This window comes from Megalobrama amblycephala, linkage group LG12, assembly GCF_018812025.1.
Source record: "Megalobrama amblycephala isolate DHTTF-2021 linkage group LG12, ASM1881202v1, whole genome shotgun sequence".
Taxonomy (NCBI): Eukaryota; Metazoa; Chordata; class Actinopteri; order Cypriniformes; family Xenocyprididae; genus Megalobrama; species Megalobrama amblycephala.
Genome location: NC_063055.1, coordinates 8,211,469 through 8,226,616, shown reverse-complemented (window position 1 = coordinate 8,226,616; position 15,148 = coordinate 8,211,469). Strand labels below are relative to the sequence as shown.

The following is a 15,148-nucleotide window of genomic DNA, read 5'->3' as shown; positions in this document are numbered from 1 at the left end:
TTCTTACTGTATTCACGGAGACAAGACTGTCGTTGTTTTCATTTTTTAAACACTTGCAGTCTGTGTAATTCATTAACACAACTTCATTCTTTATAAATCTCTCCAACAGTGTGTAATGTTAGATTTAGCCACGGAGCACTATCAAACTCATTCAGAATCAAATGTAAACATCCAAATAAATACCATACTTACGCGATTAGACATGCTGCATGACGAACACTTTGTAAAGATCCATTTTGAGGGTTATATTAGCTGTGTGAACTTTGTTTATGCAATGAAAGAGTCGAGAGCTCGGGAGGGGGCGGAGAGCGCGAGCAATTAAAGGGGCCGCAGCCTGAATCGCCGCATTTCTAATTATGCCTCAAAATAGGCAGTTAAAAAAATTAATAAAAAAAAATCTATGGGGTATTTTGAGCTGCAATTTCACAGACACATTCAGGGGACACCTTAGACTTATATTACATCTTGTAAAAAAACGTTCGATGGCACCTTTAATGTTTAAAACAGTAATATTTTGAAATATTTTTACAATTTAAAATAGCAGTTGTAAATTTATGTAATTTATTCCTGTGATGCAAAGCTGAATATTCAGTATCATTACTCCAGTCTTCAGTGTCACGTGATCCTTCAGAAATCATTCTAATATGCTGATTTGCTGCTCGAGAAATTTCTTATTATGATCAATGTTGAAAACAGTTGAGTTTATTTATTAAACAGTGTTTATTTGAAATAATTATTTTGTAGCATTATACGTCTTTACTGTCACTTTTGATCTCTTTAATGCGTCATTGCTGAATAAAAGTATTAATTTCTGTTGAAAACAATCTTACTTACCCAGACTTTAGAAACGATTGGAAAGGCAATGGAAAAGTCATGGAAATTCAACCTGTAGTGGTGAAGCTTTTGGTAGACAGAACCGTTTTGTTTATAGTGGTCAAGCAAATGATATGAAGAACTGTTGATATGTGTAAAATGAAACATTAAAGAGAATTCACACTTTATGTAAAATTTTGCAATGCAAATTTGCATTGGTCTCTGCAATAATTGCAATAGTATTAATTGTATGGGGTTATGAATATTAATGTGCCCCATTATGCTATCTATTATGCTATTTTAAAGGTTCCTAATATTGTTTTGGTCTCCTACAATAGGTTACATGCATCCAAGATCAAAAAACACTTTAATTTTCTCATAATATATATTGCACATCACCTCATTTTTCGAAGATTCGGTCTCTCTAAACCCCTCCTTTCCAAGAGTTTACTCTACTCTGATTGGTCAGATGACCCAGTCTGTCTTGATTGGTCTACTGTTTACAGTGCGTGTCAGAAACAAAACGCCTATCTGAATTTCTTCTCTATATGAACCCTTGTATTTACTGTAAATTGGAGTTTCTGCTCAGAGCCCTCTCTCATTTTGGCGTAGAACTTGTGGAAATCGCATTGGTTTTGTCTTCATATACTTTTGAAAAGTTGCTTCACATCTATTAATGAATTCTAGATGAACATGAATGCAAGGCTGTTACATCATCACGGCTGTCAGACCAGACGTTGATTTGAATATCATCTTCCGTGTAATAATACTGTAATACTATAATCAAGAGGAAGCAGTTTGATGATCTAATACACAGCGCATCAGTGAAACACATTATAGCTTGTAGCTGTGATTTGCTTAATGCAACGTGAGAAGTTCCAAATGTAAAAAAGCGTCCGAAGTCTGCCTGCTTAATTTGTCAGAAAATAGAGTCGTGTTACTTCTTGCCTAGTAAATCTTCTTTTGTTCCTTCCTGAAAAGGCTGTAAAATTATGTTCTCTTTGGATCAAGGTCCTCGAGCGAATCCTCTCAATAAAACGCACACCACGTCTTGCCAGAAGAGCACACACTTGAGATTCAATAGATGTGGGTGTTCTCACAGCAGAACCAACATTTGCTCAATATCCATTACGGCTGAGTGCTTTGACTTCTTTTGATCTTGAGTAGGTCTTCTGTCCTAAGTGTTATTGAACAAGATTTGCTATTCTTACTGTAAATGCAATTTCACAGGATGCCTGCGCTCTGTTCTTGAGTTCTTTGATGCTTTACCCTTAGGTGATGCAGGTAGCATTATGATAGATGAGGAATTGAATAGGAAACACACTCTTTATTTGTTTCTTGGAAACATGGCACAAAGCTATGGTTGATTCTTAATTTTGGGGGGTTTAAATAATAGGTCATTAAAGGGTGAAGACTGCACTGCAGTACCTGAGCTCCTGTTGAGGTGTTTGTGCATGAATTGGTGAATGTGTCGCATGTGTTTTTTATGTGCAATGACTGGGGTTAAAGTGCTCAATCAATAGCAGCTACTCATCAGTTGCTCTCTCCACACTGTGTGCAGAATAGTAGGTGGACAAAGGTCTTTTTCGTCAAACAAAATCAAATCTTTTCAAAGTTGCTATTGCTCAGAAAAGCTCTTGAAACATCACTGGTTGATGTCTTTATTTTTTTGAAAATCATTCAAATGAATGATTTTTTTTTTTTTTTTTGGGTCATACAGGAAATGAAATGAACGTCTCTTCTTGCCCAGAGGTGCTTTTATTTTTCATTCCTTTTTCCAGTGTAGTGGTTGTGCATCCTTTCTTTGTCAGTGTCGATTTCCTTGAAAACATCAACAACATTAAGACTTTGTGATACTTTGCCAAACACTATTTTTGCCACTACACTATTTTTAGGGTACATTTATACTTAAGGTATATCTTGCATTTAAAGACTGACATTATACAAAGATCATACAATCTTTATTAATAATGATATTAAAACACTTTTTAGGCATAATATTAAGAAATGTGCATTGTGCGATAAAGAAATATGCCTAATATAATTATATTTCAGTAAGTCTTAAGTGATATGTCAGGAAATATTAGGGGTGTGACGAGACTAAAATGTGACGAGATTTCTCGTCGAGGCGAAAAGTAGTCTCTGATATTGCCATGACAGAGTGTTAGGATGATTAGGAAAGAATATGCCACCGTTACGTATTACATTACGCCTCCACTGTCGTTTAGCTTTGTATTTAAATAAAAAGCATTTAATTCAGTTGGATAATGGTCACCACCGCTCCATATTCACAGAGTTACGCGCGATTGTGAAAGTGAAAGTAAACGCGAGGGCGCATTCAAACGCGATGTCAATACCCCACATTTTGAAAGCGGCTCCCTGATGAATACAGATATCTCTCAATATGAAAGCTATTTTAGGCTGGGCAGTGTAGTTGTAACCATCTCTTAGCTCTGTATCAAAGAAAAATTTGGTCTTGTTTGCACTTTGAATATTGAGAGAGTATGATTATGGTTGCACTTAATGTAAAGTGTTACCATAAAAATGAATAACAGTTTTCTCTTAATCTTATTAAACACAAACAATAAGGTTTCATTTGTTAACATTAGTTAATGCACTGTGAACTATCATGAACTAACAATGAATGACAAATAACTAACATAAACAAAGATTAATAAATACTGTAGCATATATATTGCTCATTGTTAGTTGATGTTGGTTAATACATTAATGTTAATTAATGAGACATTATTGTAAAGTGTTACCATTTCTATTTATACTGTTTTTATTTCTATGATCAGTTTGTGGAAAGGAGTTCAGTTAGGAGGTCAGAAGTTGTAGAAGCTCATAAATCATGTACAGTAAGGTCTGAAGAGACTGAAATCATACAGGAGAGAAGTCAGTCAGTTGAGTTAGTGGCAAAACCTTTTACACTACTTGAGTATTGTTGTCTTTTACTGCATATGATAATTCATACTCAGAAAGTAGAACTGAAATGATATTCATTACAAGATGATTAGTTAAAACATTTCAAATGAACCTGCAGAATATTTTCTCTAGTCATGTATTTTGCCATTGAGGATTTCTTAAAAATAGTGTGTAAAAATCTTGTCTCGTCTCGTGAACTCAAAAAAAAGACTTATTTAAAATACTAATAAAAACTAGTAACTCAATTATACTAAAACAATTTTTTTTGTAATTCAATTTGGTGCCAGTAGTGGTGCAGAAATGATCTGTTTCACCTATTGGTTTTGAAAACGATCAACAACCAAGGACTTTACGTAAGAAAGTAAACTGGATCAGATTTGGTTTCATTGACTTTTAAGGTCAAAAGTTGCTGACTTTTTTTTTCTGCAGTTTTTCCAATTTGAAAACCTACTAAATATGTGTGTCCTACTGGTCTCATTAATATGAGCCGGTACTACATCAGGGTGGTTCATGAGGTTCCTCTGCCCTCTGGGTGGTAGGCCAGCTGTTTTCCCACACTCTGAGGCTTGGGGCGTTACAGTAGGATTAGGTGTGTCTGGGCTGGACGGTGTGCTGGCGAACATGGGCGTGGGGCCAAACCAAGCTTCTCTGCAGAAGTATTGATGCTTCCGCGCTGTCTGCCCAGACAGCACCACCCCCACCCCACTGTAAATACGATCGATGCGAACGTTTCCGCCATGCAAATTACTCCAGGATTAATGCACTTGGTGCTTTTAGTAAGGCTGTTTTTGGCCATTGTCTCCTTTGTGTCAGTATGTTAGTCTAGTGACCCATCTACCTGTGCTGTGGGCATCAGATATCAGTTGGTATTTTCGTTTTATTATTCAGTATGATCATTATGGAACATATCTTGAAGAATCAACCTATTTTTCATTATTTTGTGATTGAAAATATTGAAATAAAACTAAATCATGCACTGTAAAACCCAATAAGTTCAGAATACTCAAAACATTTGAGGAAACTTATTACCTCAAAACATTTAAGTAAACTAACACATTTTTTTAAAAGTTGGTAGAACTTAAAATTTTTGTGACAAGTGGGGTGGGGCTGAGAGCCATGGAAGCGGATCAAGGCCAGTGTGGTGCACAGGTGTCTCTCACTAACAATCCCGTCACCAGCATCCCTTTCCCAACTCATCATAATGTTAATTACATACAGTTAATTTACATAAACATCACATTCAGATCTTGGTTAAATGTTACATAGCAAATAACAAATGCTATTATAACTATCAGAGAGACATTATCAGAGAGTCATTACATACTTGCATATATGTAATCAAACAACATATGTGGTCTTAAATGTTTTGCAGCTCATCCTCAACCTAACCACAGGCTTTACTCTTCACCACAGTGGTAACCATAGAAAAACGAACATAACAGAACCCCCCTGAATCCCAACATAACACAACATTAAACATTAAGTTATATCTCCATATGTTAATCTTGTGCAAAAACACACAAAATAACACTTAATTTCAACAGTTATTTATATGTTCTGACGCAAAGCTTGCTGGGAATTAGAATTCTGCTGCAGCTCAACTCGATCATATTAAGTTCAGCCTACTACAATGAAATTTTGAGTTCATGCAACTTTTTTCTATTAAGTACAATGAATTTTCATTATTATTTAAGTGAAACAAACTCATTTGATTTAATTAATTTCACTGTTCGGTTTTACAATGTGACTGTTACTTTGTGGTGTTCTTTTCATGTATTATAATTGGTCCTCAAAGGAAAATAAAATAAGTATGATATGACTCCTTTAAAGGATTAGTTCACTTTAAAATGAAAGTTACCTCAAGCTTTACTCACCCTCAAGCCATTCTAGGTGTATATGACTTTCTTCTTTCTGATGAACACAATCAGAGTTATACTAATAAATATACTGATGCATCCAGGCTTTATAATGGCAGTGAATGGGGAAATAACAAGTATGAAGCTCGAGAATGCATCCATCCATCACAAATGTACTCCACACGGCTCCGAGGGGTTAATAAAGGCCTTCTGAAGTGACACGATGTGTTTGTGTAAGAAAAATATCCATATTTAACAAGTTATAAAATAAAATATCTGGTTTCAACCAGACCACCTTCCTTATTCAACTTAGGAAGAAACTGAACGCTATGTCAGTTACGTTTTTTCCATAAGTTGAATAGGGAAGGTGTAGAACGTAGCGTAAGCGTTTTGAACTGCGAGAGGCGTTACGCTTTCTTCCTAAGTTGAATACAGAAGGCGGTCTGGCGGAAGCTAGATATTTTACTTTATAACTTGTTAAATATGGATATTTTTCGTACACAAACGCATTGCTTCACTTCAGAAGGACTTTATTAACCCTCCGGGGCCGTGTGGAGTACGTTTATAATGGATAGATGCACTTTCTTTGGCTTCGTACTCGTTGTTTCCCATTCACTGCCATTATAAAGCTTGGATGTGTCAGGATATTAAAATAACTCTGATTGTGTTCATCAGAAAGAAGAAAGTCATATACACCTAGGATGGCTTAAGGGTGAGTAAAGCTTGGGGTAATTTTCATTTTAAGAACCAAGTGACCCCAAAACATTGGTGTTGTAGTGAATTATGGTTCAGATTTGTGTGGGTGGTTGGTTTTGACCTGGCATATTTACAATAATGTATGTTTCACAGTTGCACTTTTGACAAAGACCATCTTGTAATATTGCTAATTTAATTTTAGTGGGCATGTAATCTGTTACTGTTAAGGTTTCCCAGTTGCATTTGAGAGTGAACAGTTAATTAAAGGGAAACATGTTTCGCCTTTGGCTACTAGCTGTCACTCACCATCATTATGTCCTGGTGTGTTTTGTCTCAGAAATCTCAAGGTCCACTCCTTCCTGAGGCTTTGGGTTTTTGTTTTTGTTTTTTAATGAGAAGCATTTTGCATTAGAAAACATTAAGTACAAAATAAAGCAGGAAAATTTGAAACTAAAATTGGTAACACTTTACAAGAAGGTCCCATTAGTTAACATTAACAAACATTAACCTGCAATGAGCAATACATATTCACGTGAACAGCTTTTGTCAAGCAATATTGGACAGCATCGGTATTGCTGCTTATCTCTTTGCAAAAGTCTTATGTTTACCATATGCTTTTCCTGACTTTGTGACTTTAAAGTGTCTGATTCATTGTCAGTTTGAAGCCCATCTTCTGAACGACTGTTTAATGTCAAAAAACATTGTATTTAACACATGCGCTTGTGCTCTGTCAGTACAACAGAGATGTCAGGGTGCACAGAGACATTTAAGCACCTGCTTATCCCTGTACCAGTTCACAGTTAAGACATCAAGCTGTTATTCTGTCAGCCATAAATACTAGTGCTCCCCTAGTACCAGAAGACCCGGGGATGCCAGGAGCACATGAATTATGGGACAATCCTGACTTTTTGCAGAAATTTTTCATGATTCTAATCTCTGTTTGAGCTAAGAGTTTGTTTTTGTGTCTCAGTGGTTACAATTTGGGTAGAGTGAAAGTACGCCCATTGGCTTAGTTCTGTAAAAAGTCTTTCTTCATAGAATAGAACAAGAAATAAAAGACAGAAAAGTGACATTTGTATCATTTACTCACCTTCATGTTGTTCCACCCCCATATTTATTATATATATGTAGAAAAATGCATAATAAGAGAAAAAATACTTTGGAATATAGCAACCAATATGCAAATGTATTTCCCGTTTAATGAAGCCAAAGCCTTAGGAATGAGGAGACCTTGAGATTTCTCGAGCCAAACACATCAGACAATACGTTGTGATGATTGACAGCTAGTAACCAAGGGCTAAACATGTTTCCCTTTAATTGTCTTTCGTATAACTTGTGACCATGCATCATGAGTGCATATGGCTGTCATTGAAGGAAACTCTGTGAGTAAAATGAGACACGGGCTTTGTTGACTTTCACAAGGTCACTTCGCCAACGGCGCTGTGATATTCTTCTACTTAACTGACCGGCTTTCACAACTGGACAACTAATGAGATCAAAAGATTAAGAAGCAGAAATTAGCCCCACTTGTGTGAAATTGCTAAGGTTGTAATTTGATTGTGTATTATAGAAAATCTCCCTTCTTTCGACATAGACTTTATAATTACCCTTTACATAAGCAATCCCTTCATTCAAGCAGATTGGATCTAATCTCAAAAAAATTCCACATTTTACTTCATTCTAAAACATGGAGGGAATCCAAATCATATTCATAGTCAAGCCAGCTCAGGAAGCGCTGAGACTCCTGATGTGCTAAGGGAACAGTGTAGATGTTTTTTTTTTGTTTTTTTTTTATTTAATTCCTGCTATATTATGTCCACCAAGCCTGTAACTATAAGAACATTTCTGTAGTTAATGCCAATATGAGTGAAATGTAATGATTTCAATGTCATAGCAGGAAAAAAATGTAAAAAGTAATTGAACACACTATTATTTCAAAATTTATATAATATATTTATATATATTACATATGAGTATGTGTATATGTAAGCAATAAGGTATGAGAGGCTGTGCTGTATCGTGAATAAGTCACAGCTGAACGGCGTTGTTAGGCACGACGCGAAGCAGAGTGACTTATTCACGATACAGCACTAGCCTCGAGTATCTTATTGCTTTTATAAAACGATTACCACACAGTACAAATATTAAAGCCAAAAATATGTATCAATGCAACTTTCATGAAGTAAAGTTTCACTAAAGCCTTCCTTCCGCCAGAAAAAATAGTCCCTGACCGTGAACAGCAACAGAAGTTACATTATTACGTCATTAGATGGCAGCAAAGACTGTCTTTTATGAGTGTGTCAGTCAGTAGCGAAGACTTTTATATTGAAAAGACTGAATTGTTGTGAACGTGGAACAAGACGCGACTGACAAATGTTTTGACTAGCGCTGTCAGTCATGGGAAAACCCCTTAACTGTTAAAAGGACAAGATAATACATCAGACATTTTAACAGATTTTTTTTTTTTATGAACATAGGACTGACCTGAAGGAAAATGCTAAACCTGAATGCAGGTAATAAACCTTGCTCACTTGATCTCTTTCTCACAATACTCTTCTACATAATACAGTAAGCTTCAAAGAACAATATCAATTGAGAACATACAGTTTACGTTGCTAAGAGTGGTTGCTAAGGGTGTTGTGTAGTGATACACAGAACCGTTGGGTGATTATTGTGAATAAAACACAGCTATTGACCAATCAGAATCAAGGACAGGAACTAACCGTTTTATAAATATGCATATACAGATACACACATATATATGTATAAATATATTTGTGTGTATACACAAACACAGACATACAGTGTATATAATATATATAAATATAATAATATATACACATATATTATTTAAACAAACATTTATGTAAGATGCGATTAATCGCAATTAATCGATTTAACAACACTAGTTTAAAGACGCCTTTATTTTTTTTAAACTACGGTTGAAAAAAAGATTTTCAATGATTAAATATTACTTAATGTAGGTTCTATATGTATTAATACACTTTTGATGTTATAATATCCACCTTTATGCATTTAATACATCTTTATTTCAGTAATTTAGTTGCCATTAGTCTTGGCGTCCAGCAGCTATATCACTCACAAGTCCCTTGTGTCAGAGTTTATATTATGGATATTTATTTAATCACAGAGCGTACAAAATTTTCCTGTTTTATTTATTTATTTTTATTTTTTTGCCCTCAAACTAATCAAAAGAATGCCATGAATGTTCCAGAGGCTCGTGGCTTTTCACATCGTACGATGTCCTGAAACCGTGCAGCTGGTTAGGCGCTTTAATCATGTCTTGAACGAAGCTGTCAGAAGAAACAAATGGCAGGCCTCAAACCCAGAGCCCACAATAAGATCAGAGAGCAGCGGACTTGCCATCACAACATGTTTCAGCCCTGCAGTTAATGATGGAGCATGTGTCTGCCAATTGCTGTGCCAGGGAGGACTAATAGCCTGGTCAGTCTTAAAGATCAGCGTGGCGCAAAGGGACGAAAAAGGGTGGAAAAGAACGAGAAACAACTAAAAGGGGCCAAAAAAAAGCAGCGACCTTTTGAAAATGCACTGCTCTGAGAAAAATGTTTGATGTGGTAACTTTAGCAAGCTTGGATTCCTTATTAGTTCCAAGACAAGGGAGTGTAGAGTTGAAAGAACAGTGGTCTCCGCTCGCCTCAGCCTGCTAATTCCTCATTAAAAGAGCAAGGGACAAGCGAGAACCTTTGATATATATTTATTTTTTTCAGAGTTTGCTATTCATATGAGTGAAGAGTCTTTCAAATTGTTTGTTTAGGATTTAGTGGGGACAATGTCTATTTGTTGTGTCCTGTAAATTTTCTGATTGATGGTTAAATTGGATGAACCTAGATGATAATGATGCTTCCTTGTAGTAGGGTTTACGCTGATTGCTGTCTCTGCTTGGTTCTTGTTTTGTAACCTTTTAAGATGGGAATTTAGGAACATTTGCTCCATTCTCTGAACATTCCAAGCATTTAAAATTTAATATGAATAAGTACATGAAAAATGTCCATCTATCAGCTCATAGAAGTGGATTTACAGGTTTTTTTTGTTTTGTTTTGTTTTTTGGGCTATACAAGAAAAACATATACAGTGACCATGATAGGCATTATTTCAACAATAAAACAGGAACATTAATATTATGATTATAAAATTGTTACCTTATGTATGCCACCAATCCTGGAATTTTTTTTTTTTTTTTTTTTTTTTTTTTTTTTTTTTTTTTAAATTAGCAACTATATACAATATAACATGGGGAGCTAATTTTGTATAACTTAAAGGAACTTCCTTACAGACCACGTACTGTTCAAAAAATGATCTTATGCTTTGTAGCCCTCAAAACTCATTCGAATTTTTTTTTTTTTTTTTTTTTTTTTTTTTTTACAAATTTAGTTTTGCTGTCATTGATATCACTCTTCAATAAGAGATTTGTGGTGGTGTTTTTTTTCTTAAAGGTGCAATATATGCAATATTTTTGCAGTAAAATATCCAAAAACCACTAGGCCAGTGTTATATATTTTGTTCACTTGAGTACTTACAATATCCCAAATGTTTACAACTATTTGTAAATCGTGAGAAAATTGCAATTTTAACCAAGGCTCCGGGACGTGTGAGGAGTCGCCTGTCAATTGCGTCATACCCATGTTACCCTCGGTTTCCGGTTTTATTTTGTAGAAACCATGGAAACACCAAAGACACTTTAATATATTACACATTTTAATAGACAAGGGAACATCTGTTTTGATATATTTATAGACAATTTTCTTGATACTTTACCATGCCTCAGAGAAAAACACTATTTTGTGAAGTAGCTAACATAGCATAATCAGATGTAGCTTTATTTTTAGTAACAGTAATACATAATTTTCTCCATCATACAATACATTTTAAAATGAATTGCATGCCATTTATCAACACAAGCCATCCAATATTTAATATGACATTCTAAAATCGATCTATCTTACTGCAGTGTGTCTCAAACAAGTGTCTCACAGCAGCCGCCGAGTGAACGCACAGAGTAACGTTATAACATCGTTTTCAACACTCTCAAATGTATCTAATATGATAAACAGAGCTGCGTTACCTCATATTCATGACCGGAATAGCGGAAACGGCGCTGGCGACTATGGCATAATAAAAGTCCCGCTGCTCGTGAGGCGTGTGATGCGCAATCGCTCCAAAGGCCTCGTTCAGCTCCCACAACACTCGGTCCTGCTCTGCTTCATACTACAGTAATGTTAATAATCTAGAGGACAAATTTATTACATACTGCACCTTTAACATGGTCATATATAGGCCCATTATCAAGGGGGGTGGGATGATTTTCCGACGATCTGAATGATTATTATTATTATTATTATTATTACTAGGCTACTTTTATTATTAAATATTACTATTAATTTGCCCCACAATAATTTCATAGCGCATCACCGCATAACCAATTTGCTGCGACGATAATAAAAGATGTTAGATGTTAGCTTACTCCTTGTTTAAAAAACAACTTGTTTACACAAAATACGTCTCTTCTCATTTATTTTCACTACATATGGCCCACAAGAGAAATATTAAGAAAATTAAGACCGTTATATACCGTTACATCCACTGGCTTGCCTTCATAGTTTAAAATTATAATATTTCCAATATTGCGACATAACATTTTTCTTTATCAACAATTGCTCGCAAAATGATGGATAACGATTCACATTTCCATATCCAGTCATATCCCGTAATAATGAAAAGAAGTAAATTATTTAATAAATGAGTAAATAAACAAGTAGGCTAAATTACCCAATGAGTAGGGCCTCGGACTTGCGGTCCCCCAACCACAAACCACACTGAGGATTATAACCCACCCCCCAAGTTGTGTATCCTGGCACCAGTACTGGTCATTTCAGAGCTTTGACTGAGTGGAATATTATCAATGAGTAACATCTTAAAGATTGTTCTTTTCCTCATAGAGCTGTTGTATGACTTCAGAAGTCATATGAACTACTTTTATGGTAGCTCCATAGAAAAGCAACAGTAGACATAATTTTATGTTTTGCTAAACTGTTTTGATTTCACATGCCTCTCTCAACTTATTCAATCACTGCCTGTAGAAACTTGTTTAAATCCAAATGGGTTTCCTGCATAAAATATGTCTGATCTCATTTGCGTTACCCATAACCCTGATTTATGAGAACCAAGCTTAGAAAATACCCTAGACCTTGTGATCCCTGGCTGATATTTAAAAATTAATTAACCCTCTGACTGCAGTGTTGCTGTCTCTTCCTCTCTCCACCCATCAGTCTCTCTTTCCCTCTTCCACCTTTCCCCATTTTGAACTGTCTTTTTTCTCTTTGTATGGGGATTAATATCTTAATTATCCCTTGTGACTAAATATTTTCAATGAGACCATAGATTATACATATGGATGTAACAGCATTTATGTATCATTTTTGCTACTCTCTGTAAGTTATTCATTCTGTGAGTTTGTCAGTTTATTTCAGTTAACAAAATCTGTTTCTTAAAGGTGCCCTAGAATTAAAAATTTAATTTATCTTGGCATAGTCCGGTTCAGTACATGGAAATGACATACAGTGAGTCTCAAACTCCATTGTTTCCTCTTTCTTATATAAATCTCATTTGTTTAAAAGACCTCCGAAGAACAGGCGAATCTAAACATAACACCGACTGTTACGTAACAGTTGGATCATTAATATGTACGCCCCCAATATTTGCATATGCCAGCCCATGATCGAGGCATTACACAAGGGCAGAACGTCTGGATGTGCACAGCTGAATCATCAGACTAGGTAAGCAAGCAAGAACAACAGCGAAAAATGGCAGATGGAGCAATAATAACTGACATGATCCATGATAACATGATATTTTTAGTGATATTGTAAACTGTCTTTCTAAATGTTTCGTTAGCATGTTGCTAATGTACTGTTAAATGTGGTTAAAGTTACCATCGTTTCTTACTGTATTCACGGAGACAAGAGCCGTCGTTATTTTCATTTTTAAACACTTGCAGTCTGTATAATGCATAAACACAACTTCATTCTTTATAAATCTCTCCAACAGTGTGTAATGTTAGCCGTTAGCCACAGATCACAGCCTCAGATTCATTCAGAATCAAATGTAAACAATATAACAGTATACAATACTCACATAATCTGACGCGTGCATACAGTATGCATGACGAACACTTTGTAAAGATCCATCTGAGGGTTATATTAGCTGTGTAAACTTTGTTTATGCACTGTTTAAGGCAAGCGCGAGCTCCGGGGGCGGAGAGTGCGCGATTTAAAGGGACTGCAACCTGAATCGGCGCATTTCTAATTATGCCCCAAAATAGGCAGTTAAAAAAATTTATTAAAAAAAATCTATGGGGTATTTTGAGCTGAAACTTCACAGACACATTCAGGGGACACCTTAGACTTTTATTACATCTTGTAAAAAAACATTCGATGGCACCTTTAATAGACGCAGTGCTGCAGGTTGCAGGAGTTTAAGGGTGTGTTTACACTTGGCAGGTTAGGTTTGATTGAAATGACCTCTGGTGCAATTGCTCTGTTAGTGCGCTTCACTTAAAAAAGTGTGAACGCTGCTATCCAAACCCTGGTGTGCACCTTTTCAGGGGGTCTCGGTCTGCTTCCAAATGGGCTCTAGTGCAATTTGACTGAAATATGAACGCAACACAGACCAAAGGCATCCAAATGAACCAAAAACATGATAATGTATCACAAGATGTGATCCTAAAAAGGACAGAATACTCCAGGATACTTGGTTCTTCTCCTCTTAAGAGCTACGTTGGCCATTACAGTTCAGTACAGGTGTCTGGACCACGTCTCTTTGCAGCAGGTCTTCGTTTGGGTGTCTCCTTTACACATTTTAAAGTATGGAAGCTTGTTTCCACCACTGAATAAAAAATAAGGTAATTGTGACTTTTGTGACTCGCATTCTGAGAAAAAAAAGGCAGAATTGTGTTAATATCTCACAATTCTGCTTATTTTTTTCTCAGAATGCGAGTTTATATCTTGCAATTCTGACTTTATAGCATGCAACTGCGAGTTATAAAGTCAGAATTGTGAGATATAAACTCGCAATTCTGAGAAAAAAAGGTCAAAATTGTGAGATATAAACTTGCAATTTCTGACTTTATCGCAATTGCGAGTTATAAAGTCAGACATTGCGACTTTATATCACACAATTCTGAGAGAGAAAAAAGTCAAAATTGTGAGATGTTAGCTATAGGCTCTTTGTGTGTTCTCAGCTGGTAAAAAGTACCATCATATGTGCACACAACGAGGATATTTAGCCCGGTCCGCAGCATTGTTTTGGATGTTCGGCAAGTTCTGTTGCAAAATATGTCATAAAATGTTTTCTAGTTGGTATCTTTCAGTTTGGTGTAAAAAATGACTGTGCATTTTTTCTTTTTTTTGCTCCAGACCAAGACCAAAAGAACCAAGAGAACACACCCTAAATGTGTAAATGTATATTGCATATTAAATGCACTCCCTAAAGATCTAATATGACATTCAACAGGTGTTTTTGTCCTAGGAGACTACACTTTATGAAGTGACAGTTCCCCAGTAGCACTTTACATGGTGTCCTTCTAGCTGATACGAAACAACACAATTTTTGGCTTCACAACTGGCCATAGCTTTTAAAAATCGAATCATAAAATAAATATTGTTGCTAAAAGTAAAATGTGGTTTATTATTTGACTATTTCTACACTTTCTCCCGGTAGCCTACCTATCAAAAGCTAACAGAACTGAGTTGAACAAATCGAGGTGATTTTCCACTCAATGCTGTGTAAAGATTTTGGGAGAATTTAGATAAAGAAAC

At 35.7% G+C, this 15,148-nt stretch overlaps 1 protein-coding gene across 1 annotated transcript in view; it reads left to right on the top strand.

Moving 5' to 3' along the window:
- Window positions 1–15,148, top strand: part of med27 (mediator complex subunit 27) — a 78,598-nt gene that overhangs the window by 3,696 nt on the left and 59,754 nt on the right. The window lies entirely within an intron of this gene.